This window comes from Kryptolebias marmoratus, linkage group LG1 (genome assembly GCF_001649575.2).
Source record: "Kryptolebias marmoratus isolate JLee-2015 linkage group LG1, ASM164957v2, whole genome shotgun sequence".
Classification (NCBI taxonomy): Eukaryota; Metazoa; Chordata; class Actinopteri; order Cyprinodontiformes; family Rivulidae; genus Kryptolebias; species Kryptolebias marmoratus.
In genome coordinates this window covers 9,573,784-9,591,687 of record NC_051430.1, presented here as the reverse complement: position 1 = coordinate 9,591,687, position 17,904 = coordinate 9,573,784, and the positions used below count along the sequence as shown (strand labels likewise).

The 17,904-nt window shown below is 40.0% G+C and overlaps 1 protein-coding gene across 10 annotated transcripts in view; it reads left to right on the top strand.

The window, feature by feature from the left end:
- arvcfb (ARVCF delta catenin family member b) overlaps positions 1 to 17,904 on the top strand; it is a 233,709-nt gene that overhangs the window by 33,109 nt on the left and 182,696 nt on the right. For all 10 annotated transcript variants that reach the window (XM_017414607.3, XM_017414609.3, XM_017414605.3 and 7 more), the window contains one exon: positions 16,055 to 16,139. The gene's annotated coding sequence lies outside the window, so the exon portion shown is untranslated. The remainder of the gene's footprint in view (positions 1 to 16,054; positions 16,140 to 17,904) is intronic.

Below are 17,904 nucleotides of genomic sequence, written 5' to 3'. Positions count from 1 at the left end.
CCCATTTGCTTACATGGAAGGGCAGAACTGAAAGATTGTACTGCAGCCAGCCACGAGGAGACATTTGTCCGTTGTGGCTTCAACTTCAGTCTTCCGCTCCTGTGTTTAGGCGTAATACATCCGAGTGGCTGAGAAGCAGAGAGGTGTAATAGTGAAGCAAAGGAGTAGAGGTAATAAAAGTGGGCGAGTCTAAGCACTTGGGCTCAACCATCCAAAGCAACAGGCGGTGCACAAGAGAGGTAAAGAAGAGTGTGCACTTAGGTGGAGTGGATGTAGATGAGTGTCAGGGATGATTTGTGACAGAAGGCTGGTTGCAAAAGTGAAAGGGAAGGTTTGCAGGATGGTAGTGAGGCCTGCTGTGATGTGTGGTTTGAAGATGGTGCCACTAACATAAAGACAGGAGGAGCTGGAGGTGGCAGAGATTAAGAAGTTTAGATTTTCGTTGGGTGTGACCAAAATGAACAGGATTAGAAATGAGTGTATCAGAGGGACAGTTCAGGTTGAGAGGTTTGGAGACAAAGCCTGAAATGGTTTGGATGTGTGCAAAGGAGGGATTGTAGATATGCTGGACAAAGGATGTTGAACATGGAGCTGTCACAGAGGAGAAGAAGACTAAGAGCACAGAGAAGCTTCATGGTTGTAGTGAAGGAGGATGTGTAGAGGGTTGGAGTGACTGAGGAGGATGTTGGGATAGAGTGAGACGGAGGCAGATGATCCACTGTGGGGTCCTCTAAAGGGAGCAGCTGAAAGTAGTGTAATTTTTTTCTTATTATTAACAGGGCATAAACGTACCACTGGTATCTATTATTAGATTTTTGAGTTACTATCTAAAGTTGCTCATCTCACACATGCAATTTCCCACGGTTGTCCTGTATCTCCACATTCTAATACTGATTCTGTAGATATTGTACCTTAACAAACATGTTCCTGTGTGCTGAAAGAAATGTGTAGCAGCTTCACGTCTAAAGCAAGCTTGTGAATGAGCAGCTCCGTGAGGATCAAGCGACTAGATGAATGTGTGGGCAGGCGACTGAACAAACGAGCCAATGTTTGAATGAGTGATTCATTATTACGGTTACTGTGTGTTTTCTCTCAGTGTCACTGCGAGTGTTTCCACAATGTGTTTAATGTTTCCTGGCAGCCAAAGGTCTGCAATCCAGCATAATGGAGCAGTTGTTGTAATAACTGGTGTAGCCTCCCTTCACAAACCAAACTGTTCACGCTGCTTCTCTCGCTTGACAGCCCCCCCCCCCCTTCAGGCTTTTTAGCAGCCTCTGGTGGGTCTTCGTTATGGGTGACGGCCAGGTCATGGACCAGACCCTTGTTGTGCTGCCTGACGTCTGGTTTGTGCTCAATATTCAGATTAACAGCTTGAAAATCATAAAGTTCTCTGAAACTTCACTTCTGTTATTTAAATTTTTCAGAACAATTTTACTTTAATACGAAACCTTGGTAGTTTTAGGCAACTGTCGTGTTTATTTTCTTAAATAAAATCAAATTCTTACATTTAATAATCAAAATACAGAAAAACAGGAAAACTTGTGTTCAGTCTAATTTTCAATAGTTGAACATGTCTGAACAGGCAGACCTGGTTTGCAATATTTCTAGTAATGTAACTTCTTCAGAAATAAGAAATTTTAAACACTTTTCTATGCCCAAATTGTTGTTTTTTTTAACTTTAGAAAATGTACATTTCATGTCTGTCGCAGTCTGTTCTTTCATCTGGAGATAACGCTTGGATCATTCGCATACTCTAGTTCCAAAAGACGTGCAAAATTATGTTGTAAATTTATACTCACATCTGATCAATGCCATAATTCTCACTTTAAAACCTTTAAAAAAATATTAGTAGTGATAAATTTTCCACTTTATTTAACTCCCAAAACCCTCTGGTATGGACAAAAAACATGTCATACAAGATACTTCTGTCAAAAAACGCATGATTACTGTGTTGTTGTTTTTTTAAATACAAGTTCAAAACAATATTCATTTTTTACCATCAGTTTATACTTGGTAATATTATACAGTTACACAAAAATTGTTCCAGTGTACATGGCCCCTTAGTTTTTACAAAGAGCCTTCAAATCCACTGACATCAATAACATTACTGCTTGGGGAAGAAAAACAAAAAACAAAACATATTTTCTTTGAGACCAATAACTTGTCTTTATTTGACATAAAAAAAACTGTTTCCATGGATGAGGTTTTTTATGTATTCCTTTCATCTGGTCAGATCTTTGCCGGATCACACTTCACAGCATGTTGAGTATGATGAGGTGGAAGACCTCGGAGCAGTTGGGAGGATTCGTACACCGCTTCCCTACAGAGCAACACGCTTCCCGAATCTCCGGCGGCTTGTCCGAAGCAGAGGATAGGCCTGCTGACTGAGCGATATGAACTGTGGCCTCTGCCGGCTTTTTGAAGCTCAGTCGGCGTACACGCAGGCTTTAGACTGATTCTGGGTTTCCACTTTATTTATGGGTTGTGTTCTCAGCAAGAGGCAATGAGCAAAAAGCAAAGACGGGCCCTTCTTTTTCCTTTTGTGCTGCATTTAACTTGGCACTGAAATCAACAGAATTCGAAAGGAGGCACACCAGAGCAGCATGCGTTGTGCTGGGTCGGAGCTTAAGAGCACAAGCATAACCAATTATGTAAGCACACCTCAGATTCTTGGCATTCCGAGCAAGCAGAATGTGTTGTGCTGCACAGAGAGATCTTCCTTTTCACCCTGCAGCTACAGCTGTGTTTGATGACTACTATGCTGGCAGGATAAGCTGACTAATTAGTGTCCAACAACAGCACTGCTCTGCTTCTTCCAGCCATGATGCAGCGGCAGAAGAGGAAATTAAAAAACGCCGCCTCTCTGCAAATGTGGATTCTAGTATGTTTTTGCACCCATAGAGGGCAGCTGTGGTCTCCACATTTCTCTCCACTCTCTATAACAGAGTAGCAAACACACATTGAGGGAATCACATAACAGGTTCCCAAATGAGGAGGTGTGGGTTCTTACATGAGTGCCCCTGGCATGCTGTTACCTCCCTGAGAGTCAATTTTTTTTGTTATTTTCTCAGCCTGTTGGAGAAGACGTGAAGCACCATATAGGTCTGTAATAAAGTCACCGACAGCTTAATGTCTTCTATTGAGGCTTACTTCAGACATCTCGCTTCTGTCCTTTTTTCTCTTTTTGTCAAAATACTTTAACCTGTTACCTCAGCCCTAACGAAAAGTCAGTGTAATGAATCAAAACACAGCGACTGGATGGTCCCCGACTCCGAGACATTCAGGGTTAAATGGCAGCTACTTGAGCTGTTGTGTTTTCGGGCAGCACATCAGGAGGAAGACCCTTGTGGGTTCAGTGTGTTTTTGCCAGGCAGCAGCGGCGGAGGAAGAGCGTGCGGAACCCGAGTGAGACCTGGCGTGCAGTCAACTCTCTGTAGTCCGGGCCTTGGCAGACACTCTGCTGTAATAAACCCAACAATATCACATTATCACTCAAGGTCCACCATTAATGAGGCCTGGCTTTGGCTGGCGGGCGATGTTAAACGTGCACAATCATTGGATAGACGCGTACACGCAGTCTACTGTATGTGCCCACTCTTTCCCCACTGCCTGTTAATTTTCTGGCTCATTATTATAGCTATCTGCTGCCAGTGAAAATTGACTGAAATCGTCAGTACCCATTACTTTACATTGTATCATAAACTAAGTGGCCCACGTTGTTTTATCCCCTCCTTGCTTGAATTAAGGGAGGCACTTTTTTCCAGAGGTTGGGTCCACTTTACTGTGCTGTTCGTCACAGATGAAAGACCTTTGTTATGCTTATCTGTTTAAAATCCTGGAGAAAATGAGTTGAAGATAAATTAGAAGCAGGTACGACATGAAAATCAAGCAATGGGAGGCAGATAATGGTGACCTTAATGAACCTTATCACTGCAGTTACTCCGGAATGATGCTGTTTAATAAAAGCTTTAGCACACTGGAAGTCATAAAATATTACATTTCATGCAAAAGAGTTTAACAAACAGTGACAGCAACTTTGTAATTATGTGCTCTGCCACAGAAAACACATCTTGAGCTCCAGTGACTCGATTTAGGACTCTACAGTAGGTGGCGTTTTAAGTCCATTAATTAAAATAAATAGTAGTATTTAGCTTTGCATGGCAAAGTTTTAAACAAAGATCTCACTCGATCTGTTAGTGCTTAGAGTATGAAATAAGGATGAGTTTCCTTTACTACCACACCAGATTTTAGCTCAGTATCTGTACAAATGACTGGGTTATAGCCATTTTTGTGTTTGCTAAAGTTGGTTAGCTGTGGCAGCCAAAACATTTCAGCTGTACTCAGTCAAATGTTTCTTTTTTTTTACCTCTGCGTTGTCAGCATCTTAAAGTTGTAGTGGATTTTGTGCCACACCATTAAGGTGGTATCTCATTGAGCTGTGCCTGTTGGAAGACTAGTTGGTGAGAACTGTACTCTTGGCCATGCAGATTATTTTTTGATCTACCTCCGCCTACATCATACCCACCTCGGCAGACGCCGCCACATTTATGATTTCGTTTGCTGGAGTAATTGGCAGTTTTGAAATCAGATGGACCAGATTTTTAATAATTCCTTTTTTTTCATTAGCCTAGATTTTTAGACCTCCTGTGCAGGTGTCAAAATACAGCTCTAGGGCTCCTAAGACAAGCTAAAGGTGCCCATAACAACTTTGCAGCTATTTCGAGAAAAAAAAATAGTTGCTTCAAAGTTTAAGCAACTGGGCTGCACGCCTCTGCGACTCATGAGAGGAATTTGAGAAGCTGTGAATGTCACAAGATATTTTGAAGACATACAGAAGTCTTCCTCACGAACAAGTGAGATACAAACTTAGCTAAAGTCACCTAAAGTCTAAAATCCATGCTGATGATAAATAAAAATAATTGAAAATCAAGTATAGATCTGCCGAGCTTCATTTTTAAAGCGTACTCCAGCAGATTAAATCGTAACCGTGGCAGTGGCTGCAGAAGCGAGCTGAGGTGGGGATGATGTGGGCACCTGGGTGGAGGAGGGCAGCAAAATAATGTGCACAGCCAAGAATGCGGTTTTGCAAGCCGTGCTCACAAAAATTGGCTGTAATGTTCACAAACTGGCCATTCTAAAAGCGGCCACACAGCGCGCTGGCCTCTTGCTTGCAAACACTAAGAATTCAGAGACACGGCAACAGAAATTTTGCTTATTTTATAGCAATTTTACCACAATTTTGAGTCGTCAACTAGTCTCCAACAGTTGCAGCTCAGTGATATACCACCAGTTCCTGATTCACATGAAGCGTTACGTACTTCTAAAAGTGAAGGTTTTCTGTTTAGGAGGGCTGATTAAATGGGATCTATGATTCTCTGTTTTTTATGCTGAGAGTTTGTTGATAGCAGTATAGACACAGAGTGCAGTTTTTAAACCATTTGACATGTTGCTAAGGTTTCTTTTGATTGTATTATTACTTATAAAAGTTAACTGAACGTAGCATTACTCGTGTATTGCCCCTACAAGCAGGAATGGAGGAATGTCTCCCTGACTGTGTGCAGTATATATATTTTCACAATAAGCTCCGCTACCACGTTACTGGCCTTCATCGTCTTTACAGGCAGTTTAATAAGACAAATGTTCTTGCTGCTTCTGGTTAAGATAGCCATTTTTTTTGTTGTTCTTTGTTTGTTTGTTTGTTTTCCTAGTGTGCAAGTTATTTAATTTCCAATTAGACCTCCCCCTTCAGTTTGCTTGGCTTTCTGTTAGGCTTATCCAATTTTTGCAGAGAGATGACACTCTCAGGCTTCGGGCGGCTGATCTCATCTGTCCCGCTGAAGCAGGAACATAAGCTTCATAAAACAGTCGATTGAGCCTTCTCTTCTTCTCTTTTGGCGGCAAGTCAGCTGCACTGGTGGTTATGTGTGTGTGTATGTGTGTGTGTGTGTTGTTCAGCGAGAGAAAGCGGGCCATTCCTCCTCAAGGATTTTGTTTTCCTCCCGGCTGTCAATCAGAGCCTTTGATGCGCGATGCTCGAAAGATCCCCACCATTCAGCAGCAAACTCGAACAAACCTTGAGATCCACTTTTTAAAAATGGTTTTGCAGGACGAGGAATTTGCATTGTGTTGGGAATTAAGCGTCCTTTGAGTACTGTTGTAGCAAATTAAAACACGCAGTTCTTTGTGTAGTTGGGTTTTGCGTCCATATTGTATGAATGCAACAAGTCTCGTGCCACACCTGGGCTCCTGCTACACCTGAGCTGTCAGGTGAAAATGTTTCTGCCTAAAACTCACTCATGAGAGACAACAACAAGATGCAGATGTCCACTGCTTCTCCTGAAATCTCTATCAGCAGAGCCCTCTTCTTCCTCCTCTACATCTTTCTGCACAACCTCCCTATTTTTCTGTCTTTTCTCCAATTGTTGCTTCTGTCCATTCCTTTACGCCTAGGCCTCTTGTTTTTCCAGCCTCCAGCCACTATTTGAATTGGCGGAGTTTGCACAGCTGACACAACTCCAAAAGGCTGGATGTTTATTTCTCCGTTTGCGAGCTGACAAGACTGTCTCATTCTGGCAGTGAACGAGAAGATGTGCTGATGGTGCGCCACGCTGACTACGGTAAAGTAGGTGTGTCTGTGCGGGCCTCATTATCTGGGATAAATCCTGTGAATTTTAAAAACTGTGTGACTTTAACTGTGAGCCATCTCCCAAAATTCGCAGCTCTGCATTTTGCTTTTCCACAAAGGAAACAATTGCTGAAAGATTAAAACTTCACAGCTTACTTTGGGAACTGAAGATCTTTTTATTCCTGCCATCTATCTAGTCCTTTACTTACTACTTTGTTTCTTTTTTTTCTGGGCTCCACAGCTTTCACTATGTCCTCTCCCATGCAGAGAAAAAAGTAATATAAAATAAAGTGAATAATACACAATTTAGTATATTGTTTTATGAGCAGAGCAGTTTTTGGCTGTTTTCCCACCTGCTGCTGCACAGGGCTGAGATGATTTGGTACAATGTGTTTCACTTACATTTATATAACAGTTTGGGCTGTATTTGCAGCTTTAACTTTTAGGAGCTTCCGTTCTGAATACCAATCTTTACGGCGCTGCAGTGCTCCTGCTTCTGCACAAGTATTTACCACTCCTGGATGGGCTCCAGACTCAGATATATGTATGTATGCAGGCTTAAATAGATGGTTAGAAAGGTCTGCACTTGCATTTCTGCAACTTTGTCGAGCATGAAAGCAGAAGTGAGGTAAAGTGGCATATAAAAGGAATACAACACAGTAAAATGAGCAAAAACATGGAACGTAATGTCAAACCGCTAGTTTAAATTGTAACTAATCTACTTACAATTTTTCAAAAAAGGGACTCTTTTTTTTCTTTTTTTTTAAATAGTGAGGGATAAAAAAGTGTTTGTGCAATGTCAGAGTCACTAGAGTGGATTTAAGTTTGCATTTTTGAGTGCTACAAATTGGAGGTTGGGGAAAGAAATCATTCACATCTGCATTAAGTCCACCTGAAATAATCTTTTTCAGTGCTGTTTTCGAAACAGACCCGAATCGGTATTTCTATTTCTCCATTTTTTTCCCTTTCTTTTTGCTTGTAGAACATTTTGCAACGATTGCTTGTGTTTTTTGTGTATATGTGAGAGATTTGAGACAGAAAAGTCTCTCCTTTTTAAGCCCTAATAGGAGACTGTAGCTTTCAATGTTACATCAAGATGAAATGCGTCTTTGTCTCAGCAGTGTCCATTTTAGAAAGTAGCAGAGGTGAGATGGGGGGGTCAGACCCTGACAGTTCAAGGCTTTGCACTTAAATCTTGTTGCACGGGCTCACAAAAAGAAACAGCCTAATGTTATTTTTATATTTGACAGTGTAATTTGTGAGACTCTTGAATACAAGAATTATGCAAACAGAAGTAGTAATTTACCAAAAGAAAGATGACAATTTCAACAAAAGAAGAAATAAGCCTGTTATTAGTTTGTGCGTCAAAGATAAATGAATAAATTATGTCTGAGGACTGGGCTGGAGACAATAGGTCAGAAGGTCAAATGATGACATACCTCGTATTGAATCTGTTCTATAATTTGCAGCCTGAAGCCTGCAGAGAATCAGTTCTCACACCAAAGGAAATCATGACAGAAACTTTATCACTTCAGAACCATTGTATTCTTCTACCTTTGAGGCCATTTAACAAGTTTTCTTGATTTCTATGCCAACCTTTTTGTTTTCTTTTATAGAAAAAGCAACTTTACTTGGGTAAAAATTGGAGTTTAACTGAGAAAAGGTTTAATAGACGAAGAAACAAAAGTTCTTTTTATTTACTATTGAGGCTCTAACTTTTACTGTCTCTCCAAAATGAATCCCAATAAAACCTCCTTTTCTGCCCATCACTATTTTTCCCATTAACAGTGAACTTTTGATCTTCAGATCAGTCAAGTGAGGTCAGTGCCTCTAAGTAATGTGTGCCAACATGCCTCAGTGTACAAAACATCTCTGATTTTATTTTTTACTGTTTAGACAATTGGCAAGCACTGAGTTTAAGAAACACATAAGTGATCCACACTCAACCTTTAGCTGTAATGAGTACATCAAATGTGGTATCTATGGTATGATTACCTTCCATTGCCATGGTAATAGTAAGAACACCCTCTTTCAGTTCTTAGGTCCCTGTGCATGCCTGGGTTTACCCCAGGTACTCCGGTTTCCTTCCACAGACCAAAAACATGCATGTTCGATTATTGGTCACTCTAAAATTGTCCCTAAGTGTGAGTGAGAATGTGAATGGTTGTTTGTCTCATTTGTTTCTATATGGTCCTGTGATGGACTTGCGACCTGTCCGGGGTGTCCCCCGTCTCTCATGCAGTGACTGCTAGAGACAGGCGCCAGCTGCCCGCAACCTGGAAAGGAGAAGTGGGTAAAAAAAATGGATGGATGGATGACTGGATGTATATGCTAATAAAATAAGCTTATAAAAACATGTTCATATATTTGCTAAATAAAAACTTTAAGTTATGCTTGACAGGATAGTCTAAACAGATGAGTTTTTTTTTAGATGGATACTGGAATCGGGAGGTATCGCTGAAGGCGCTAAAGCCCATTCCGGATAGGCTGGCAGATGGAATAGAAAGCTGGAATGAAAAAGATTGAAGGGTTCAGATTCAGTGAAAGGCTTGAACATTTCAGAGAGATATTGGAGGATCAAAAATATGGAGAGCTTTGAAAGTGAGTATGAGGATCTGATAAATTGAATGAGATACTGGACAGGAAGCCAGTGGAAATGTTTGAGGATTGGATTGGTGTGTTCAGCCGATGGAGTTTTGTTGAAAATGCAAGCAGCAGAAAACTGGACCAACAGAAGTTTATTGATAGACTTGTGTGGTAGAATAGAGATAGGAGAATTACAGTAATGAATATGTGAAATAGGAAGGGCATGGATAAGAGTGGCTGCGCAAATGAAAGTAAGTAGTAAACAAGGAAGTGTCTTAATATATTTTTCAAAAGAAAGTGTATTATCAAGCATGGCACCCAAACATATGAGGGGAAAGATGAAATTTGGAATTGTTGATGGTGCCTGACAAAAGGGCAGATTTAGAGATGGTGGTCTTAAAGCCAACAAGATGAAATTCTATTTTTATTAATGTTGAGTTTGAAGAAATTTTGAGCAAACCACTTTCCACTGTCTCCTAAACTGTGAAGTAAAGAGGAAAAAGGAAGTACAGAAGCATTATTAGCAAAGAGATAGAACTGGGTGTCATCAGCGTAACAGTGAAATTGAATATTGTGCTTCCCAAAAGTAGAACTATGCGGAAGCAGAGAAATTACTAAGAGGAGGGGCCCCTGGAGTGAGTCATGGAGAACACCTCTGGGGGTTCTGGGTGGCAGCCTATCGATGAAGTGGGGCTCATGCTAACTTTGGCATAATATTCTAGTGTATAGGTGCATCCTGAAGCAGTCCAAAAGAGTCATGCCAGGAAGTGCCCCACGGAATGGTGCAACTGTAGGGGTATGTGGTAATATTTTTGAGAGAATGTTGATAGGGTGGTGAGGGTGCAAGAGAGCATCTCATAGAAAGCAGAAAATAACAGGGAGAAACCTATTTGGTAAGTAAAAAGAGCATAGCAGCATCATGATTTGTGTGTGTGTGTGGGGGGGGGGGTAAACATTTGTTGCAACCCAGCCACGCTCTGATAGGTGATGTAGATTATGGTTCAAAATCTTTTGCCAGGATATAAATATTTATCTAGACCTTACTATGTCTTTAAGTTAAACAAATACCCAAAATACACACCATATTATCATTTATTTAACAAAACTTTGTATAAAACATTATATGATTCTACAGTTAGTGAACCACTTTCATGAATAACTTACTGTAATTATTTTCAAAATGACCATATCAGCCTCTCAAATTGCTGTAGAGGAATTTTGACCCATTCTGCTTTAAAACATTTCTTTGGTTCATTGACATTTACACCACACCATTTCAATCAGGTTGAGGTCTGAACTTTGTTGAACTTTTGTGTTCTGTGTTTGGGATCATTGCCTTGTTGTACAACCCAGTTTCAGTCACGCTCCAACTACCAGACAGATGGCCTCACATCTCTGACTCTAGAAAACTTTGGTGTAGAGGGGAGTTCATGGTCGCCTCCGTGACTGAAATGCGCCCCGGTCATTCCCGTGGCTGCAAAACAACAGTTGTTAGGATGTGTTTATGCCAATTTGTTCTGTTTTGTTTTGACTAAATCTGGTTTGCATTATGACTTAACATCTCCACTTTGGTTTCATGTCTCTAGAATACCTTGGTCTAAACACCCTGTGGTATGTAAGGTTTATTTGTTGTTGTTGTTTTTTTTCAATGTGAACATCAACATTTATATTGCTAACAGAGGTATGAAGAGTCTAAGATGAAGCTTTTTTAATTTCTTTCCTGAGCATTTCATGAACTGACTTCAAGGACAGGTTGTTAGGACATCCACATCTGGGAAGATCTGTTTCATATTCACAAACAGTTTTGTTCCTATTGGACACAACAGTCGCTCAAAAACACAGCTAATCTTACCATCTTACTGATGCTTTTAAATGTGACACGGATCTAACTCAAATATCTTACAACCTGTCAGCCTTCTGCTTTAGAACTGTTTCTTGGTAAAACTGACTAGAGAAGATGTTATAGCTTAGTGACATACATTGTATACCAAGAAAGATTAAAATAATTAGTCATAAATATGGACAAGTTTGACATGCATTTAATCATTAGTCCATCTAACACTTTGCACGTGGGAGTGTAAATCATCTGGACATAAATCACTTCTTTTAACTCCTTCCTTCCTCTGTGTGTGTGTGTGAGTAGTACCACCATTGACAAACAAGCCAGATTTCTTCCAGATACTTTCAGATACACTCATCTGTCAACATCAGTTAGCATCCAACTCGTGAGTCTGAAGCCAAGAGCATCAGACAGACAGGGAGGAGAAACGTGGAAATGTTTTGAAACGGCGAGAAAAGGTGGACAGGTTGCAGCATTTGAAAGTCGTAGTACCACTTAGAGACAGACACAAGGCACGACTTGTCTTGTCTCGTTTGCATTTATAAAGTCATTTGTATTTTCTTTGACCGTTTAAAATGACAACTGTTTTGAAGAAAACGAGAAAAAAAAATCTATAGTAGAGAGGAGAAATATAGCCTCAAAATTATGCCACAATATCTTAAGGAATTTTGTTATAATGGTATTCATACTGAAATGGCAATTTAAAATGGAAAAAAAGAATATTTTATATGTCACCTAATAAAATAATATACACGATAAGAGACAAAGAAGAGCACCAAGTGAAAAGCATAGTTTCAGACTGCGTATCAGCCAAAGCATACATGAAATACACTACCCAGGTCCAGTGCACCATTGAGACACGACAGACAAGGTTTTGGTCTTTGTGTTTGTTTGTATCAGCTGTATAGTCTCGGCTGTTCATACGTCACTCAAATTTCTGGATCCAAGTGGGACTTTTGATGTATGTTCTGGCTGATCGGCAAATTTTAATCGGGTGTAAACTCTGCTTTTCAATTGGTGCGTCAGAGTGTAAATGATGTGGACCTGCTCTCAACAAGTTGTGCATATGGATGGCGTGTCATCACGTCACTGACACTGCAATATGACACTTTTTCGTCATGCAAAATGATATACTGGTATTATGCATGATATGACGTTTCAAAACCCTACTTTACCACCCTATACTAATTGTGTTCCTGTGGTCATAGAGAACGTATTAAAACAAATACTTGAGTGTGTCCTGTGACTGTGCTGCTGATGCATAGTGCATAATCTATTCTCGACCTGAGTCAGACAGATCCTTTCTTTTTATGGACACCATGCTGCTGGATCTAGGTCAGGAATCTTTAATATTAAAAGATAAGCTACAGTCATGCTATACTGTATACATTGAAGATGGGAATAGATATTGGGCTTGAGATGCAAAGCCACCTCATCTGAAAGTGAACCGCAGCTGATAAGCACCAGCCAGGATCTCCATAAGATTTTTTGACTTCAATAGATTCTCATTGAAAGCAGAGGCAGTCTTTCCACCACTCAGAATATCAGTAGTGTAGCTCATTTTGGAAAAATATTTCATAAGTGAATAGGACCCTTTTGCCCATTTGGTCACTTCAGGCTTCAAAAGGAACCTATGTGATGCTGAGAACAATAACATGTCCTGAACTTGTCGTCCCTAAACATCAGTGACCGCTAATAGGCAAAGCACTCAAAACGTGCTCTTATTCAATCAGCTAAAGTGTTTAACCTGAGTCCAGATGTTCCAGCCAAACCCTGATCCTCTGTCTCCCAACCTCTGGTCATCCCAGCCCCAGTTGCCAGCAGCTGATTGGACACATATGCTCCGTGTTTTAAGATCCAGTTTTTATAAAACTGCGTCTATATACTGCGCTCCCTTCAGTTTGGCACACATGTAATAATCGTTTTTATTAGCTGTGCATATATAAATATGTGCAATATATGAAAAAATACCAACAAAAGAGAAACAAAATCCAATAACAGGATCATTTTCCACAGGATAAAAATGTAAACCTCTTAGAGTCATAAAATAAACGAACACATTTGTAAATTTGGCAACTTGGAACCAGCAAACATTTGGCAGTTTGCTTAAATGATAGTCAAAATGAACGCACTTGAAATCCTACAACAAATAAAATAGACTTGGTTCTGTGGTGTTCAGGAGTGTGATGTGCGTCGCTCGAGGACAGGGTGCCATTTTTAACGTAACTCTTTTAAATCCCAAATTAAGCATTTAATATGTATCCCAATGAATGCTTACACGTAAGCATTCAAGCAAAAATCCAACCAAGACAGCGATGCGCTAAAATAAGGAAATTATCTTCATTTCTAAAGGGGGAGAAAAGCGTCCCTTTTTTTAAAATAATTGAGGCAGCAGTTGTTTTTATCCCAAATCTGCAATGACATTTCATTTTCCAACAATAAAGTCATCATTCTGCAGCTGTTCGTGCCGCTTGCAGGTGTAAGGAACCCATTTCTCATGTAGATTTTCTTGCTGCCCAGGTTTCTGTCCCTATTTGTTTTAAGCTCCCCTCTCGCCCCTCCTCTGTTCCAGCCTTCTCAGACGCCGGCACGTTGGAGTAAAGTGTAGATTCTCTCTTAGAGCAGCGGGGCCAGCCGGGATGTTTCTGCGCGGCTGCGTTCAGGGTTGCCCATCAGACTGTGACTGAGGCCCAGGCCGGCAAGCAGAGGCTGTGTGTGTTCATATGGAGGAGCGGGTGGGGCCGAGCACCTCCTCGGAGCTCTGAGCCACAATCATTTGAAGGGACTGAACTGAGGAGCAGATTGCTTTTAATTGATCATATTCTCGATAAAAGCCACTCCAGGCAGCTAGTTACCCACGTTTCTTTTTTGCTTATAGGGAGACAGAAAACAACAAAGTCAGTAAATACATAATCAATGCTGAGGGCAAAAAGGGCAATAATGTTTTTGCCCATTTGTCTGATGTGTTAGTAAATACCTCATGAATCACTGGACAGGTTTTAAGAAAACTCTCAAAGTCTACAACCTTTTGGAGTTGATCCAATTCAAGACGACCGCCACTGCTAAGCAAACTTGGCAAATGTTTTTATGATATAACTCAGTTTTATAGATACTGAGCTAAAACTTGGTATGGTAGTAGCTGAGGCTCATCCTTAACCCATACACCCAAGAGATTTGTTTTGAAAATATTCCCTCTAGCTATTATAGTCAACTCTGTCTGTCTTTTCGTGAAATATCTTGTGAACCTGTGGACAAATTTTAATGACACTATGAGAAAGTAATCATTGGGTACACAACTACAACTGCTTAGGTTTTGGAGTCAGCCTAAGTAAAGATGGCTGTCACAGCCCACTGAGCTTAGAATAAACAAAAATGGCTGCAACAAAACCAGTTTTACATACGTTTAGCTAAAACTTGGTGTGGTAGTAGCTGTGACTAATTCACATCACATACTCCAAGCAGTCCACATTGTGCAACATCGCTGCCCTAAACGTTGGCACTAACTGTCGGCGACAACCCTTTTTGTCTGCTACCAGAATATCTCATTAGCCAGCCGACAGATTTTAATGAAACTCTCAGACAGGACTAAGCCGATGTACACACACGAGACACGGAATCTCAGAGAATGGCGGTGCGGCGAACCGTCATTTACAAGCTCTGACCAAAACGGCTGTAAAATGATCTTGGTTTAAAACTCTGGCGTGAAAGGCAATATGTGTTCCTTCAAGGAATGTGAGCCCTTTAGATCAAAACAGAGTGCTGCAGTGACCTTTGAGCAGGACACAAAGAGCTGAAGCTGTTTTGGAAGCTGGCTTTGTTTTTGTTTTTTGTTTTTTTTGCAGAAAGCAGGGGATTCCAGTGAAAGGCAGTGAAACACGAGCGGCAGACATTGTCCCACTAACAACAAAAAGACGAACCCCTCCCAGCAACACGTTTTGTGCTGCGCTTCTGTAGAGCGGTGGTATAATCTAATCGTTTTCCCAGCTCCAGCTTCTTGTACCCTTTTTTTTTTTTTTCCGAACAATGGGAGTCATAAAATATTAATCGTCCCAATGCCGCAGGTGGAAGCTGGATCTGATTTCTAAGATACATTTATCTCTAAATAATGTGCCTCTTGGGGACTTTAAGCCCCAAAAAGAAAAGTTTATATGTGCTCGAAAAGTTTGTTATAGCTTGAATAGTTCACAGCAGCCATGTTGGGCATATTTTTTTTCCCTATTTAGTGTAAAAGAACAAGACGGAGCTGAGGTATATTTAGTGTCCTCTATGCAAATTGAGATCCCCAGTCTGATATTTGCATCTATATTAGAATATTCCTAAATATCTGGTTTAAAATTCTCCCCCACAAATTTTTTTAGGACTGTCATTTCTCATCATACAATGGTTTGTTTGTACAGGCTGATTTAGGATGGCTGGCTCTGCTGATGTATCACTCATACTGTCACCCAGATTCAGTTTATTTTTTCCTTTTGCTGCTGCTGCTGCTCTACATCTACTTGTTTTGTGTGTTTGTGTGTGTGGGGGTGTGCTTCAAAAACGTCCTGCACTAAAACAGTCAGTGAGTGTTGATTGTAAATTATAAATCCAATAGCCGCCGGTCAATACTGTCAACCTCTGACTTGCTGTTGTTTTTTTCTTTTAACCACAGCGAGTTGATGCGCGGATGTTATTATTAATTTAACACGCCGGGGCCCAAGAAACCGACTGGAGGAACTATTTTTGTCAGATGCAGCAGAGTTGCACTAAAATTTCTGTATTCTGCAACAACAGGAAGTGTGTAGAAAACTATAATTCATTAGTGCTGATGGAGTTGATGCTCTTCTATTTATTTTTTTGTATCTAAACGTTGTAATTTACCCCACGTATTTTAGGCTGCAAATCAAAAAAAACTGATGTTTAAGACAGAGTCTTCTTATTGAACATTTTGCTAATTAAACTTTAGCATTTCTTGTGTTAAATTCAATAACAAATGTGTCTAAAGTAACTTTTATTCTGTTTCGCAGGGACAGCAGCTCAGTAGTGGAGACTCTGGTCTGATAAATGTCAACCTGCTTCGATATTTGTATGGGTCTTTCTCATCAGCCAAAGGTAGGTTCATTTCTTTAAGGAACTATTTAAGTTTTAAGTTGTCATCAGTTGAATTTGGCTCAGTCATTTCTGCAGATAAAATACTGCTAAATAAAAACAAGAGTAAGACATGAAAGGCTTGGATTTAGTGTTTTTGTGAAGTTTGGGAGTCTGTCGTGTTTTTGGTTCCTGGTCCATGTTAAAATGTCTTGGAGATCATCAGCTGTGCTGCTTAATTTAACAGGTGTGAAAAGGTGTAAACTGATTTCCGATTGGTTACCTGATGTTATTCACGTTTAAGCAAGAGAAATTACAACACAAACAACAGATTCCAACAAAGTTATTGTTCTCAGCAGACATTGACTTTATCTGGGTTGTTCTCTGAAAGTGGGACCATAATGTGTGACGGGGGGCAAAATTCAAAATACACTAATTTCATTGTTCTCTAGTGAATTTCATCCCTTGCTGACTACATTTTTAGGATCCATTATTGCCGGAGGTTGTAAACCATTCTGTTCCATATGTCGAAAAAAACCATCATGGCTCAGTGAGATACAAAAACATAATCCCGACGTAACGGCAGGAATTTTGGACAAATCTTTTGCAATGTTTTAAACAAATATCTCCATTTTCAAAACAGTCATTTCTAAGAAAATCCCCAGGAATGTTGACGACCTGGGCTTTCATCTATTGGTAAAATGATGCAAAATAAATACGCTTTGCTTTCCATTTTATTTCATCTTATCCGTACGTAACACTGCTCGACACAAAGAGTTCTGCACAGAACCCGCATTTCAAATGCGGATTTTCATGAAGATAAAAATACACACAAGAGAAAAACCAATTGCAACACTGTTTTTCAAGCATAGTTCTTTCTTTATTCATGTTTATGCACATTTTTTTTTCATCTTTACATGAAGAAATAACACATTTTCAAACTTTTTTCATATATATCCCCAGAACCAGAACCAAACGAGGAGAAGCAGCTTTCAGTTTCTATGCACCACAAATTTGGAACAAACTTCCAGAAAACTGTAAAACAGCTGAAACACTGGGTGGCTTTAAATCTCAACTTAAAACCCACCTGTTTAGAGTTGCTTATGGCTAAATTAGGGTTAGAGTGCGGGGTTTTGATGTTTGTCTCTTTCTTACTGTTTATTCATTGTCACATGCTGTTTTTATTTTGTTTTTTAATTATCTAAAGCACCTTGAAATGCCTTGCTGCTGAAATGTGCTATACAAATAAAATTTGATTGATTGATTGATTGATTAATGATCAATATTCACAAAAAGTGTCAGTAGGGTGTTTGAAGAGGTTAGAGTATGAGCAAAAGATTCCAACTTTGTGTATCTACTGTGATGGCCCTGCTGGTTAATAGATTGTTTTGAGCTGTTGCAGAAACAGATCCCTTGGTTGGAGTGCAGCAGGCAAACTAATTAAGAACACCTGAATTGGACCTTCATCTCTTTATAAAGGCCTGGGTGCTATGCAGCAGGGGGGTGGGGGTGTCTTGACCTCAGTTCTGTTAGCATATTATCTTATATCTACAATGGATTAACCTTTGTGGACAACATGATTCAAGATGAACGCCACAGCCAACTGAACATTGAAAACACAAAAATGACTGATTCAGTCAGTTGTACAATCAGCTGTACTGCTACTGAGCTAAAATTTGGTGTAGTTTTAGCTGAGAGTCGTCCCCCATTATATTATTGATTGTGTGGCATTTTTGCCTTAAACTTTGGGATTAACTGTTGGTGTGAACACTATTTGTAAACAAAATAT